Source organism: Passer domesticus, chromosome 9 (assembly GCF_036417665.1).
Source record: "Passer domesticus isolate bPasDom1 chromosome 9, bPasDom1.hap1, whole genome shotgun sequence".
Classification (NCBI taxonomy): Eukaryota; Metazoa; Chordata; class Aves; order Passeriformes; family Passeridae; genus Passer; species Passer domesticus.
In genome coordinates, this window is record NC_087482.1 from 36696863 (window position 1) to 36713547 (window position 16685).

Consider the following 16685-nt stretch of genomic DNA (forward strand, 5'->3'; position numbering starts at 1 on the left):
CCAAGCTGCTCAGGAAGAACTACAAAACCTTACACTCTTGTAATGATGTTGCTAAACAAGACCCTCTATATCTACTGAGAATAAGTAAAATTTAATGTCAGGATCAGTACTGCAGCATTTCTGGAGGCCAAGGTGGTGAAGAGGAACTCTCCCATCTCAGGGAGGACAAACCAGTACAGAGGATGCCAAAGCAGAATCAAGTCTTGTTCAGTCTTGAAATTTGAGGACATCTGGATCCAGATAAAAAGCTGTGGTCAGCTTTCTTCTCTAATATGAACTGAATCCAGACACCCTTGGACTTTGTGTTGAGCCAGTTCTGGAACCCACCCCCCATTCTAATATTTATTGATCTACATCCCTTTTTTGTGGGGAGCTAAATTAAGAGTATTTGGCATTCTCAAAAAGTGGTCAAGACAAACGCTCAAAACTAGGAGAATGCAAGAAGCTGTTGCTACAAATTCGTTGTGTCATATGCATTAGGGCATTGTCTTTAATCAGAGGCTCACATACTATTAAATCTCTGCTCTGTTTAAAGTGCAGGATGGATATTGCTCACTTAATGAGCAGCTATTTAATATTTTCTTTTATCCTCATTGTTCAGTGTGTACCCCATGGCTTATTTACTGCACACCATTCAAAGCCTGTTCTGAATACAGAATTCTTAATTTCCTTGGGAGTTTTTCTTCAGCAGTCATTGTTATTGTATCTGGGTGCTTTACAGAAATGAAATAATCTATTTTTACAATGCCTCAATGAAACGAGGGGATACTGCACCTCTGTTTGGACAGATGGAAAATAGAGATATGAAGATGAAGAGAAAACATTGTCAAAGGTTTTTAATTGTCTGGGAATTGAGTATTTTTTCCCTGACTTCATGGCATCACAGAATATTTTATATATTTAAAGAATAGTTCCTACCAATTTCAGTTCTAGCTATGAATATCCAACAGTTTTGCAGATCAATCTCTAGGGTCTCCTGTTGGATCCCTAAGAGGACAGCTGACAAGCTGTGGAAATGTGGATTAATGCATTTGCTTGGCAACACACAAAAATACTGTGGTGGAGGGCTGGGTGAAATCCAGTCCTGCAGGAGCAGCACTCACACATCTGTAGGAGACAGCTTGACTGATAAGGAGGAGAAGAAACTGAATTTCTCTACTCCCAAATGAATTCCCAAACCGCTCTCTCTAGCTGAAACCTGGCAGTGAATCTTCTCATCCCTTTCATTTACAAAAAGCTTCTCATTTACAATCCACTTTCCCCTCTGAAGGCACCTTTCCCCGTGAGAAATGCCTCTCCAGAAGGCAATTTAAACTGGGAGCTTAATTTGGTCACCATTCCCAGCAGCCTGGTGGCACAAGTGCTTTCCCCATCAGCCTTAGAGGCACCTGAAGGGCAGCATCCTCCCTGGGCTGAACTCACTCGGTGTAAATGACTTCCACATCTGCCAGCTGCCCTTAAGTCCCACTCAGTGCATTTCCAGGCTCCCAGTCCCAATAGCTGTTTGCCTTCTTCCCCCTCCCTCCATCCACACTCAACAGCCCTGTACTCAGTTTTTTATTACCTTCCACTTCTTGCCTCTCTAAAGTGTTTCAGCCTCCTTCTTTCCCTTCCTACTTTCTTGGACTTTTTACCTCCTGTGTCAGGACATTTCCCCAGCAGGGCTACAGGCTCAACAGTGAGGTGGTCACTGGAAGCACAGGGCAGCTGAGGATCTTCCCCTGCCTTTTGATGCCAGGATGGGATGGGAATGAGAGTGTGCAGGGAAAAGAAAATCAGGTTCAGCAGCACAGTCCTGAATTCTGCAGGCTCAGTTTGGGGGTTAAAGTATGCTGGCACACACATCCCGTGTAGGTTCTGCAGAGGAACAAAGATCTGCAGTGAAAACAGATATTGGGTTTTCACAAACCTTCATCTAGAATTGAAGATATTTTCAACTTCAAGAAATATTGATTAAAGTCTGTGCAACACAATTTCTGAGTTTCACAAGAACAGCACAAGACACTTCAATGACAAAAACTGTCTTCTCCTTCAGGATCTTTTCTGAAAAATATAGATTTCCAGGTCAGCTTCATCTTTTAAATATGGCCAAAATGATATATTCTTATCCAGTTTAGTTCTTGATAAAGGCCGACTGTTGTGGCTAAAATTTTCCTTTAGATAAATAAATCAGCCTAAGAGAGAGACTCAGCATGGAAAATTTCAGACTGCCTAGCTAAAGGCTGGCAATGTTTGCAGCAATTGAAAAGAGGATTTTATAATGAATGGGAAGTGTCAAGCAACCTTTGTAATAATTGATTCTACCCTTGCTTATAGTAACTACAATTATCAAATGTTTCAGTAAAATCATCTCTGTCCCAGAAAGAAATTCCATTTTAGTGCCAAATCCTTCAGGCTTAATATCTTCGTTACTAAAGAAGCCTGGATTGCCAACCTCTAAGTACTTAGAAAGGAATGTTCTACTTAATTCTCATTCATAGGTGTAATTCATGACTAGTCTGAACTTTGAATGCACCTGCAAAGGCACTGTTTGTGTGTGTTGTATTGTTGGCAACAGGGTCTGTAGTAAAACTCATGGAATAGATGGCATAGTAACGCATTTTCCCAGGATAATAGGAATATATTCGTCAATTAGAGCAATCCAATCGAGATCAAAATCAGCAGAGATGTTAGGGGAGTGAGGTAACTGGCGCTGCTCTTACCTGTGCAGTGTTTTCTACAGAAACAGAAAATGTCACTCTCCAGTCTTAAATAACACTTAATCTGGTGCTGAGAATATCAGCAGTGAAAATGAACACAGTCTTTCTGTGAGCAAAGGTTATTGAAAGCTGAGCCTATCTTAATTTTGAGGGTGTGTTTGTGTAGGTGATGATGAGTTCTGAGATTGGTTTTTCAGATATAATTCACAGACCAACTGCAAGGAAACACGAATTAGAGGCAGGAGCTCTGTTTGATTAAAACACAGCTTTGTCTTGCAAAGGAGTTTGTCAGAAAGGGACCTTCCCCCTCAACTGATTTCTGGACATAAACATAGGTCCAAGTCAAACTTTTCTTCGGATTTAAGAAAAATTCACACTTCTTTTCAAACTCAGATCTGAAATTTGGGACTATTTCAGTGCATATTTAAAGTCGAACAAACTTTTATCTGACAAGCTCAAAATTTGTAGAAATGAGTATAGGAATTTATTTCATGGCTCAGATTAATCCTTAGACAGCACAAACCCTTCTTTGCAGTTCCATTTATGATTGTTGTAAGAGTTCAGTAATAATGACTAGCAAATATAGAATAGAATACCTCCTGGTTTTCCCTGTGAGCAGCCAATTTTCTTTTTCCTTCTTTTTTTTTCTTTTTTTTTTTTAAATATTTTTAGATAGTAGCAGTGAACAACAAGGGCTTTGCACTGGAGAATGATTTCAGGGAGTAAGAGGAGTATTCTCCCAAATAAATGTGTGTTTTCAACACTGTTTTCCAGCAGTTGGCAGAAAGATTCCATGTAAACATTGCTTTAAACTGATTTAAACTCTACAAATGGTGCTTTTGTTGTCTTTACCTGCCAATTTCGTGTGATCTTAACAAAACATTGACTTCAAACACATCTTTGTCCCTGAGTTGTACTCCCCAGACATTTGGTTCATGATTCCTGCATTTTAAGTGTACTGTCTCAATGAGTTATCCAGCTTTTCACCACATAGCAATAATGATTATTTCAATCTAGGGAATTAGTGATTAAAAAAAGAAATCAGTGCAGTTTTCAGGACTTCACAGGTTAAATAAGAATCAAGAATGTCCCTCTGTAAAAATGTTCCTGCTCAAAAGATTTCCCTCACATAGATCATACCTGGAATGACTTTTCACTCACTCACAGGTGGGTGAAATGGAGGGTTCCTGACCCTTCTTTGTTCCCTTTTCCCTTTGGCTGTGCTGGGTCAGGGTTGGTCAGTAAGAAAGCCCGAAGGCTGCATTTCGTGCTAGAGGAGATTACATCTCCTTTCCAGCGGTGGAAAGCACTCAGGGCCAATTCTATTCTCCCAGAGTACAATGGGAGCAATCCCAACGAGGGGCAATCAGTCCTGGGAATCATTTTGCTTCACCAAGTATCTGTTCAAATTGCTCTCTGATGCCTCCAGATACGGCCCTCATTTTCCTCACACTGTTTCTTCTGTTGCCTCAGTACACAGGGTATTGCAGGGACAGTGCCAGATCCTCTAAAATACTTGTGATTTTATTGCAGCTCTGTACCAATGTTTGTTCTCTTTGGGTGGGAGAGACAGCACATGGTTTTACTGGATATGTTCTGGACCATATTAATCTATTTGTAAGAGACCTCTGCCCTCTTATCTTCTTCACTTGTCTGAGTTCTGAAGCACCCACATGCTCTTAAATATATGTTATACCTCCTAGGTTGCTCCATTTGATGGGGCATAAGACTCAACATTTGAGCTGTCAGCGAGCTGCTGGTGGGTACGACCCCTTTACAGTCCAAATTTTGTATGTTTGATATCAGAAAAAGTATTTAGTATTTAAATTCAACCATTCATCCACCAATGGGAAGGACTTACACAACTGAAATACATAACTTTCCTCATTAATTTCCACATTTTCCATAAAGTAATGACCTTTTTTCTTTTTGTTAAAAAAAGATCAGAAGGATCCTCCTTAATAAGGAGGAAAAGAAAGAGCCAATGTTCTTCCTCTGTCACTGAGAGACTCATCTCGTGAGTGGCAGATCTTGCAGATGCTAGAGTTAAGTACATTTAGAGGCAGCCCAAGGTATACATTCTCTTATTTTTAAAACAGACAAATGCTATATTTTCTTCCTCTAAACTGATTTTTGAGTGCAGTCCATGGAACACTTTTAATGTTTAGTTTTCTTCATGGCCATAAACAACCTTGAAATTGTGATTCATTCCCTATATATGGCTTGTCACTCTCATGCTTTCTAATATCCTCCCCAAAGCCATCAGCTGCAGATTTGGGGTTGGACCCTTGACACTGTGCTGTATTATGTCATGTTCTCTCTATGTCTGATTTGATCATAAAGTGTAGCCACAGTACAATGTCACCTGGAGAAACACTGCTGGGAAGGTTTGAGAGTAGTATTTAGCTACTTAAAAAATAAGTTTTGGTTTGGTTTGATTTCAATCTGCTTTGGCTTGGCTTTGAGGAGTTTGTTTGTCTCATTTCAAGAACAAATAAATTATACACCTTTCTAGGTGGAAAGTGAAGGTAGCAATAAAGCCAACCTAGAACCCGTTTAAATCAGCGAGGACCGGGGTCTAAACCTGGAGTTTTCCAGGAGTGCAAGGGCAAGGACTGAGTCCTGTAGCTGCTGAGGGCTACACGAGCATCACTTGCAGCTTGTATACACTTGTGTACTCAGCCTGTCCACATCTGAGCTGTGTCTCCACAGAAATAATGATCCTGATGACTTTCAGAGACTTATGGCTTTGAGAGGCTCTCTGTAAACAAAAGAAAAACAAAGCCAGTCCAGAATGGCCTAAGCCGGATGAAATAAAACAAAGACATCATCAACAGAAGAGTACTTTAAAAAATCATTTTGAATAGACTGGAGTGTTAGCCCAGATTTATGGTGATTGTGCCCCTTGAAGCACTTACCAAGTTTATATGCAGTTTGTGTGTGGTTTTTGAATACTCAGCACAAAATGACATTGAGAGGGGTATTTTCACATGCTCTGCTTCTCCCGTTAATTCATGCTCCCTAGGGCTTCTCATAGAATAATTTCAGATACTCTTAGCTAATATGTTCATCTGCATAACATTATCTTTAGGACTTCTCCCTCCGATGTGTGTGATCAGCATGAGTTTTTGGGAAGGTCATTGTCTGAACTGGGATCTCAGCGAAGGGACCAGGCATTCCTGTGTACATCTTGAAGAGCTCACTGCAGTGCTGTGATATTTTAGAATTGCCTAAGGTGCACTTTGTGCCAAGAGAAAAATTGAATGCCTGAAGGAAGAAAGGGCAACTCAAAGGGTCCAGCTGCTGCCTTCAATGCATAGGTCAGGCTGTAACAAAAGGTTACCTAAAGCACATCTATTGGATTTGGAAAACTTTGACTCTTGTATCCAAATGCAAAAGTGTTTCTCCCACCAGATGTATTACACTGATTATTTTGCTTTTAAAAATAAGACCTGTCTTGATTTATCAAAATCCAAGCCTGAGCTGAACTCTTGCCATGATGGCTGAGAGAAATCAACCAACTAATGGTGCTGAGCTGAGCAGCATTTGGAGATAAGATGAGATGACTCAGAGCCATTAAGGTGGACAGTAGCTAAACTGTCTGGTCCTGCAGGCTTACCATCAAGGGATGCCTCAGGAGCTTTCTGACAATCACTTTTCTTCCTAAAATTCTAGTTTATCAAGAATCAGCTGGATCATGTGTGGGAGTCAGGACTTTGCTGGTAGCAAAAGTGCTGCAGAAGTCACCTGCAAGAGGACTGAGGTAGAATTCAAATCAAATCACTATGAAAGACTTCAGCTTTTTTCTGCCAGGCTGCCAATAGGTGTTCTCACATGTACACACATGCCGTCATAGTTTTGGTTCAATTTGCTTTAATTTAGTTATACAAAATGGAAATTCTCAAATAGAAAGACTGGATCAGAAACTGATGAGAAAAAATAGCAGAATATTTAAGTTGGATGACCCAGGGACGAGTCCAAGGCCTGAATCAGACAGAAAAAGGGTCTGAGTTTGTGTTTTCCCTGTCCTTTGTGAGCACACAGAACACTGAGCAGGTGGAGCTCTCTGCTCATTGGTGTTTTCCTTCTCTTGGCCCCTAGCCCTGGCTTTTACAGCTTGTTTTTTTACAGAGTAGGCTCTTGGGGGCAATGGCTTTGCTCTACTCACTTTGTAGGGTGCCAGGTACGCTGAGACCCTGACCCTGAGCAGGACCTCTGGCTGGCAGTGAAACTCACTGGCAAATTGTGTCATTGCCCTCTGGAGCCACTTGCCAGCAAACAGCCCCTGCCACCAGCCTTGAGCCTGTCCCTGCAGTGCCATGGATTTGGTGGCACCTCAGGAAGGGTTTGGGTGGGCACCAAACACCCCCGTAGGAGCTGACACAGCGAGGGGCTGGCAGAGCCCTTGTGGAACATCTGTGCAGCTTTCACAGGATGTGTGCTCCACACAGGAACCCCTGCAGTGCTCACTGCACAGCTGAGTCAAGGGGAAGTTTTTCTGCCCAAATGAACTCCAGAGAATATCAGCCTTAAGGGCAGGGTTAACATACTGAAATCCATGTCAGATAGTGCAGCCAAGGGAAATGGTTCTCTCGTTCACTTCAAGACAAATCTCTTGATTTTAGGGCAGGTTTTATCAGATTTTTCACCTCTGACATATATTTCACATTTTCAGCCATTCTGCTGCTTTCTGCTCTCCAGGAATCAGAGGCTTTTTTCCTAGGATTAATACGTCCAGGAATTCATGGAATTGTAGATAAGAGGTAGCAATTCTGGAGCCAGCCCAATGCTTGATGTGCTCTTTGGGTTTGAAACAGATGGAAACTTCCTAACCATGCCTGTTATGGTCTCTGCATAGTCACTTCTCATGACATATTCAGGCTGCACTTCTCAAGATATTTAATGCTGTTAAAGCCACAGCTCCCCAACTCATGTGATTTCTGACTTTTTATGGCTCATTTGACTGCCATAAAAATAAGGTTTCTAGGCCCTAGTTTGCAGAGAAAAGTGTAGAAATTAAATCCCCTCAATGGCACAGGTAACAGCAGATTGAAGAGGAGGAAGAAACAAACACAAAACATGCAAGCAAATCTGAGAGTTCCTGATTTCTAACCCATGTGATAAGTTTTGACAGGTGAGAATTGATTGTACTATAGCATAGGTTGTGAATTTGAGCCTTCCTTTTGAAAGGCAAGAGGCCAAAGAGGCAAATGAGAAGGCCATCAGCAAATGTCTTTAAAATTACATTCCAGCAGAGAAATGGAAAACCGTAGTCCAAGAAAGCACCAGCTGTAAACAGCACAGGAGGGAGAAGAATGAGGGACCAAAGGCTTCATAGTGAGGGAAAGGATTTGACAAAGTTAAAGGAATAACAACACAAAAAAGAAGGCAAATTCTAACATGATAAAAATGAGATCATTTGGAGTTAAGAGCCTGACATTACTACACTATCAGTGAGGTTGTTGCAGCTCTATTGTGTAAGCTACGTGCCATATCATTTGGAATGTTGCTCTATAATGGGAGTGTTTTGCCCATTTGGACAGGCACTCATATAGGGCACAAGCTTCTGAATGGCAATTTCTAGTCATAGGAGTGTAAATTGCCTGCAACATTAATGTAACACCAACTAAAACATCTCCTTTGCAATGTTGTTAGGGTGGGAAATGGATTGTAAATGCAAGTCTGGAAGGAACAGAAGTGATGCTGTTTGAATGTGTAATTTTAGAGGGGAAAAACATTGTGCTAGACTAAGGTTATTGATTATACCATTTTAAATGTGAAATTCTGTGGAAAGCTATTCTGAAGAGAGGTGGCCTATGGACATCCACAGCACTATGATATGTGAGATGTAACAAGAAAATTGTTTCAAGTCTGCAGGGAGAAGGAACAATGTCCCTTTACATGGAAAAGTAATTTCAGTGCAAGTCCACAGAGACCTGTAACAATACTGTTTGGGTGTGAGATTCTATGGGAAATGAATTTCAGTACCACTCTGTTAGGTCGAATAAGGTCATTAGATTATGATGAGAAAATTATTTGTTGAAGGCTCAAACAATAGCCACAGAACAGATCATCAGCATCAGTGAGCTTCCATTTGAGGCAGCAAAGATACCCAGCCTTTCCTGTTCCTTAAGAAATGGAGGCTCAGCTTCAGCTCCCAAAGGAAGCGAGCAGTTTTTTAGTTCTTGGTGATCTCACTGGGCCTGTGGGATGGCTGAGGAGCAGGTACAGCACTGTACCTTGCCTTTTGCTTGCTCTCCCCTGGCCTGCCCACTCCCCAGGCTCTGCCACTGCGGTGAGGAGTGCAAGGACCACCCCCAAGGATTCTCACCTGTGCTCTTAGGCAGTGACTGATCTGTTTTGCTCTGCAAAGCTCAGCCTGAAACAGTCCCAAAGCGGGGCACAGGAGCAAGCACCATGTCAGGGAAATTGTTTTCTCTTGCTCACTTCCTGCAGGTAGAGTTGTAGCAGGCCCAGGGGGGCATGCTCAATCCAGATTTGTTTCAACAACTCCTGTTCTTATTACACAAGTCTGTTAACTCTCCCTGTGTCCAAACATAATCACAGTTTAGGGAAATTTGAGCTCAAGACATCCTGTCTGTCTATTAACCTTGGGATTTCAACAGCTTATAATGTAGTTGGGGTTTGCATTCAAATTTAAATTTCACAGTTCCAGCCAAATTATCTCAGTGTAAGAGTGTACCAAAACAAGATTCCCATTTTAAGAAAAGAAAGACATTTTCCAGGCAAATGATTCACCTTGAGTCCCGCAAGAACAAATTCTTGAAATATACCATTAAGTAATATCTTCAGCAGATGAAGTTATGATGACACAACTTGAACGTGCTTCTGTGTTTCCTATGTATTATGTATATAGAAACAGCTTTTAATTGCCAAGGTCTCCAGCATCCAAGAAATGCCATAGATAGGTGGGAAGAGGAGGTGTGAATGATTGCCTGATTCAGTTATATGTTTTGAGAATATGATAAGCCATACTTATATAATTTATAAGCAATAGTTTCCGTGATACAACTGTAAGAAGCTATTGGAAAATGTAGTAATTGTTGTGCTAATATGAAGAAAATAGTTACTAATAGAACAATGATCTAAGGCATTACTGGCTTGCTAGACAAAGTAGAACCTTTTCTGAAATTACAGCTCTGTGTGGTCCCACTGTATTCACCAAACCATGGTTGGTCTCTCTGATTGATGCAATCTTCTTCATGGCAATTAATTTTTTCTCCAGTTCTTTCCCCTGTCATTCCAGAGAGAGACCTCAACTACTTCCCATGTGTCATGAATTTCTGAAAACAATTAGCCATGTTCTGGGCAAATGTGATGTTCCTCCTTCTAAGTGTCCACAGCAAAGATAAGGAATTGCTGTGAGAGGGTCCAGAAAGAGCTATTTGTTTGAAATGAAGAAACCAACATTTCTGAGCCAATTTGCCCCTGTCTTCAGGTCTGTGTCACAACCTGTCTCCTGCATTTCTCTTGTGGCTCAGGAAGATGTGTGCAGCAAATATAAGGGGGGATTAACACCAGAGGGATGTTCAGATGCAAAAATCAGTTTGTGTCCATCTCTAGTTCCCAGGATATGCTGATATGAAATTTAAGGAAGGCTCTGGGCACTGGTTTGTGGTTCTTTTTTCTGTAATGAACTGCAGAAGCAGTAAATCATATCCAGAAGCATGCAGTCATGGCAAATGACTCAGTTCTTTCTACTAATAAAAGCAGAGGCTTCAGTTCCTGTCTTACAGGATAGCTGATTGATTTACAATATAACAGCTTCTCTTTCAGGTTTCCTAGTATTTGTGTTCAAATAGATTTGGAAATCGAACTGATGAAACCTGAAGATAGGGACCGGATTGTGATCTTAATTGCTTCTGAGAATGGATCTGTTCAGATTTTCTAGATTGTAAAGGAGGAAAAGGCAATTTATAAAATCTTGTAACAATCCAGTGGAATTTTTTATCGTTGTCTGAATTAATCATCTGCCTATTATTAATCTTAATCCTTTGGAGAACATGGACAGCCTGTGTCACATTATCTTCCAGCAGAGCTCCCTGGGCTTTCAAACTTTCTCTTAAAAGGGCAAAGGAAATCTTATCTTTTGCATTTCCTCACAGCCATGCTGGCAAAGGATCTTGGGGATGGTCACAGCATGGTTGGAAGCAACATGAAAGCAGAACCCCTTACTATTGTAGATGTCTTGGTTTTGGATGAATCTTCCCAAAATCTTGGAGCAGCCGCAGCTCATTCTAGCTTTGATCAGCTTTGAGCTGATTTTTGCTTCTTCTGTATGGGAAAGCAGCAGCAAATCTGCTTTCCTTGGGGATGTATTTGGTGGATACTGCGTGTGAAAACCCTGGGAGACTTTCCTCTCATGTACCATGAGCCACTGAGCTTCATTTACACAAAGGGTCATTCTACACAGAGAAACTCTAGAGACTTAATAAAATTATTTCCCAAATCCCTGCTGTAGATGGGTAAATCTCTGTTACATGGATGTACTTACACTCATTCAGCTTAACTGAGCAGCAGACCAACTGCAGTGGGTAGAAACTTGTTGAAGAAACAAAGCTTAATTTATTAAAAAAAAAAAAACAACTCTGTATTTTTAACAACAGTGTAGACTGCAATTCAGTTTCTCAGCCTGGCAAATCTTCACCAGAGATTTCTTTGTAATTAATGGAGTCACTCTGAATTCACATTCAAAGAAGGGCAGAAACACAATATAGTTCCTTTGGAATTCCTGAGTCTCTCTGGCTTGGTTTCCCAGTCTTTGCAGTGCACTAATTTAATCACTTATCTTAAATTGTTTATTGCTCTTGATTTTTATACCCAGCCCATCATGTTACAACACAGTATATTGGGAAACAGTTTATGCAACCTTCTATTACAGCTGAGAGAAGGAAACGAAGCATCAGATATTCTTGTTAGCCAGAGAAGAGGGAGCAGAAGTAAATCAGCTTGGGCTGTAGCAAGGTAATTTAAGCAAAAGGTAGAATTTTATGTCGTGTACTTTACCTGTGTATCATACTGCCCAGGAGCAGTATGGAACCAGCCTATGAGGACATCAGAACTTGACTAGAGAGCTGCATCTCAGGAGTAGTGGGAGACAGAGAAATCAGTTGTGCTGTGCTTGATGAAGAACTTTGGACTAGATGACAAGCTAACATTTCAGTTCAATTTAAATGACGTTATGTCCATTCCTCTGTAAAAGGAATTATCCTTATGTTAAAAAACACAATGGTTGCACACACAGGGAATCAGGTGAACAGCAGAAATTACCAGATGCTCTCAGTGCTGGAAATGTCCCATTTCTCTTTCCCCCAAAGTGCACACTTAAGAGCATCAGAGATATACACTTTGATATCAGCTCACATCTGTGCATTCTATAGCACATAGACAAATCCAGTGTCTTTTGTGCTTCTGAAACACAGATTCCTTCTCATTTCCCAGTGGTAGAACAAAGAATCTTGACGGATGTCAGGGATCCATCACAATGGACCCTGCAGATCAGACTTGTGCTGTTCACTGGATACCACACGCAGGCCATCACACTGGGAGCACATGCAGCCATTTCTTTCCTTTAAAAAGCCAGCATTATTTTATTATTTCAGAGTCTTACATAACTGCGTGGTGAAAATGAGAACACAGATCTGGGCCACAAAACATTCCAACAATTCTCATTGCAAAAGAAACATAAACTCCAGCATCCATCAAACAATTCTCCCTCCAAATGAATAGTGAACATACAAACCCACCATCTCAGCTTGAGTTCCTTTGCAAAAGAAAGCCCTCTGGAGTTATTAAAAATAATAATAAAGTAATCCAGGCTCCCAACAGACAGCATTTGAACATCATGTCAAGTTCCTATAAAGTAGCGCAGCAACACCTCTTTTTACTAATTTCCCTGAATCCCCAGTGGCTTCCCACTGCCACAAATTAAGCTTACATTCCTTTCTGTAAGCCTAGCAAAAACTGCAGACCCAGTGTCCCCTGTGCACAGCTCTTTGAGGTCGGATGCTTTGGGTTGTCTGGTTGTTACTCATGCCTCCCACTGTGAGGCCCAATATTTCCCTGCCCCATCATTTTCCTTTCACCCCCCAGCGTGTTACAAATCACTGCTGCTCCGCAGGGTGTCCTGGAGAACGACTTTGCCGGGACAATGCCGGGTCAGTGACAGCATCAGGCGTGTGTTGAGTGATCTCACAGGGAGGGAGCAGTGCTCTGCTGAAGGCACCAGTCTTCTGCCTTTCATTTTAATTGGATCTTCATTCTGATGCCTTGGCAAAGCCCAGGGATGTGCCTAGCGCCGATGTGGCCATCTGTGTCCAGTTTGTCTTTGTGTCTGTAGTTCTCCTTCCTTTTAATCTCAGTTTTATCTTCCTGCGTTGTTTAGAACTTTATTTTCTTGTTGTCCTCTTCTCTGCATATTCCTGATCAGCTTCTTCTCTTCATTCCTTCACTTAGAAGCACCACAGTGCCTGGCTTGGCTCGGCTCACAGAGCCCCACCATGTCCAAGGCAAGTCTCTATTGCTGCTGAGCCAGACCCAGAGAAAGCAGGGAAATGTGGCTAAAATGTGGGGGTACACATCACTCCTCACCTCCAAGGGACACTAACTGCCATGTGGATCAGCAGCTCAGTCCTGGAAGCACACAGGTTCTTAGGTGGCTTTTGGGGACCATAAAGCAGCCTCTGGGTGGGAAGGTCATTCCAGTGATCAGACAAAGGTCAGTCAGCCTTTCAGCTGTCCTAATTAAGGACCTCGCAGTTTTGATTAGGCTACAGACACAGCCACAGTACTGTTTGTACTCTTTATTTCAGTGACAGGAAGAGAACGGTGGTGGTGTTGAGATTCTCTTAAGAAAGCAGCACACTGTGAGGTTAGGTCTAGGGGCACCCATTTTGTGTTTGTCAGCTGTAGCAGTCAGAGCCAGACCCTGGCAGAGTTTCCCATTGGGTTCTGCTCCCTTGTCCCTACCAATGTCTTCTGCAGAAGTTTCACCTTTTTATACTTCACTTTTTTCACACATAAAGATAAATAAAATTTCCCCTCCTTGTGAAGCATTGTCAAGGCATTGTGTGAAAGACACAATATTGTAACAAAGTGTTATTGTAATTACTATTCATTCAGTGAGCATGTTCAAACTGTGCCACTTTTCCTAATTAAACAGTCAGCCATGAATGAAGCCACTCAGAGGTAGATCTTTGTCCTGGTGCCACAGTCACCAAAGGTTGAAGAAAGGGCAAGCAGGGCTCCTCTTTCCCCATGCTGAACTACAGCACTGCAGTAAATATTCATCAAAAATTAGCATTCCATTCACAGGCAGGTGGCAAATGTATGTAAGAAAGGCAGTTTCCAAACAGCACGGTTTTCAAAAATCCTTGGTGACAGGAAAAATATTTAAAGTGGGAGGAAAAGTGATCAACACAAAATGTTAAAGGCATTAGCACACGTAGAATTGGTGGTGACAGAGTTGTGGCTGACACTGCAGGCATGGAATAAGTTTGCTCATATTTTCACATGAAAGAAACCTGCAAGAGAGAGGGAGATTGTCCATACATTATTTCTCTTCCCTTATCTTCCTGACAACTACATTTGTTTACCACTCCATGTTTTTTCCCCAAGATCTGGTATGTCTGGGTGAGCCATGTGGAGTAGAGTTCTGGTGAACCACTGGTGAAATGGAGTCATGGGGGAGACAGAGGTGTGCAGACAAGTTGGGCCAGACCTTTCAGAAGCTGTTGGGAAAGGAGATTGATACCTCTGCTTGCTGAGAGGATTGGCTGATTGAGTGCTTTCTGTGCAGTGTGCCACCAGTAACCCCTGGAAGGACAGCTTGGAAGGATGTGCCCTGAGCCCAGGCTAGGATGGACAGTGCATGGATGCAGCTGGGAGGGCTTTGGTGGGGTGAAGTAATTCTCTTGAGCAGCTGGAACTTGCAGTGGGGACTGCCATCAGGAGAGGCTCCTAGATAAAGCCTGACCATTCCTGGATGTTGGGTGGCAGCAATAAACCTTTGCCATCCCTCTGGCCACCTCTGCTTAGGGCCCACAGGCTGAGCTGTGCTCCCAGCACACCGAAGCTCTGCTTTGTCAGCAGCAGCTATCACTTGGTCTCTTGCTCTGAACTTCCAGGAACTTCAAAACAGTTATTCTGCAAATACATTCACAGCAAAAGGAGTCTGTATGCCTCCCCTTCCACCCTCTTGACACAGGGCAGAACATACTCCATCCTGTGGCCCCAAAGCTGATCTGCCACGTGCAGCAGCTCCAGTGAGATCTCTCTTGGACAGGTTCCCTGGCATGACTTAGGTGCCCGGAATGTGTGTCGTAGGCTCAGCAGATCCCACCCAGGCAGTGATTTAATCTGACAGTTGTACTTATTCATGGTGACATCCCGGGCAGCAGCAGCACAGAATGTTCAGAGAATGTTCAGGCAGTGCAGGGAGGAGGAGGAGGAGGAGGAGGAGGAGGGACGGGTGGGTGCCACCAGCACAGCCAGAGCCAGGCTGAGGGGAGCAGGGGCTGCCTTTGCATTGAGCCTGTACCAGTCCAGCTGCTCCGGAAGCAGCTTATTACAGATACCCACTCAGTAGGCTCCCTCAAGCAGAGTAAGATTATGTATTTAGAGAAAAAAGGGAGGGGAAAAAAGAAGTGTAAAGCAGTCAGCATGACAGAGCTGTCCCCCGGCTGCTGTTTTTGGGGAGCACAAGTGTGCAATTAGCCTGGAGAAACAGAATGGTTTTCATTGCCATGGGACACCCACTGGAAGGTGCTGGTGGAGCCTGGGCCTGTGACTTGTTTTCCCATGAGTGTGCGTCTGTGGCAGGCTCAGGTGACTGAGCTGGGGTGGGACATCTGGGGTCGTGTGCCCTTCAAAAGGCAACAGGAGCATCTGCACACACACACCTGAAAATGGGACTTTTGTTGCAGCTCTGTGCAGCATCAGAATCTCCATATTTCTTCTGGTCCATGGTGCAGGCTTTTGGCATTAACGAGAGTTTGTTCTTTACAATTCTTCAGGGTTTCTCTGAGCTGTGCACTCATTTGTGGAAATACTGTAACCTGAAAAATTTAATGCAAAATGGTGCTTTAGACATGTTCTGGCACAGAAATGGGAATAATGAGCTGAAACAAAATGTCCAGCTGTGTCTGCTGCCTACAGAAGCAGATCTGCAGAAATTTCTGTATTCCATCTGTAGCCTAAATTGTGAGGGGACAGGAATGTTTTCTTCTCATTGCTAAAGCACTTGAGAAAAGATCTGGCTGTCAGAAACGCATTTTATGCTGCACTCTTGGTCTGAATATGTTATGTTAGAATTGGTAGGTGTCCTAATAAATTGGAACAGTTCTGATTTCTACTGTTTTAACCCATGCTTGTGGTAAATCCTAAACATCTGGATTTGTTGTTTTCTGCATCTGACAGCCTACAAAGAGCACAACTTTGCTTCAGCAGTCTGTGAAGCTGGGACCTGGTCTCAACAAACTCAGTTTAATTTTCTTTTTTAAGTTCCTCCTGAGATTTTAAAAGGGTCTCTGCTCTGTACAGGCTGACTTAAATGCCAAAAGGAAAACAAAAAAAAAAAGGAGAAGGAAAGGAAAAAAAGTTCTTGTAAAGACAGTGTCCTGAAGCTGCTTCCATTTCTACATTTGTCATTTGACAACCCTCTTCTTCCCTTCTGCTTCTCTTACAGTAAAGTCCAGGTACATTTAGGCCTTTTTTCTTTTATCTGTGCAAGTGTGAAAGGAGATTGTCTGCAAAACAAACTTCTGAAGAGACAGGCAAAGGTTGCTAGGCACATTCTTTTTTCCAGCAAAACATTTAGGACTTAATCAAGATGGAAGAGGATCCTGAAAGGGGATCTGTGCAGTGAAACAATCAAATGTTTGCTGTCTTCTTAGCCACGGTGAGGGGAAGTGAAAATTTTCCCCTAAAAAAAGAAATTATATGCAAGACAGTCAAGAAACCCTGCAG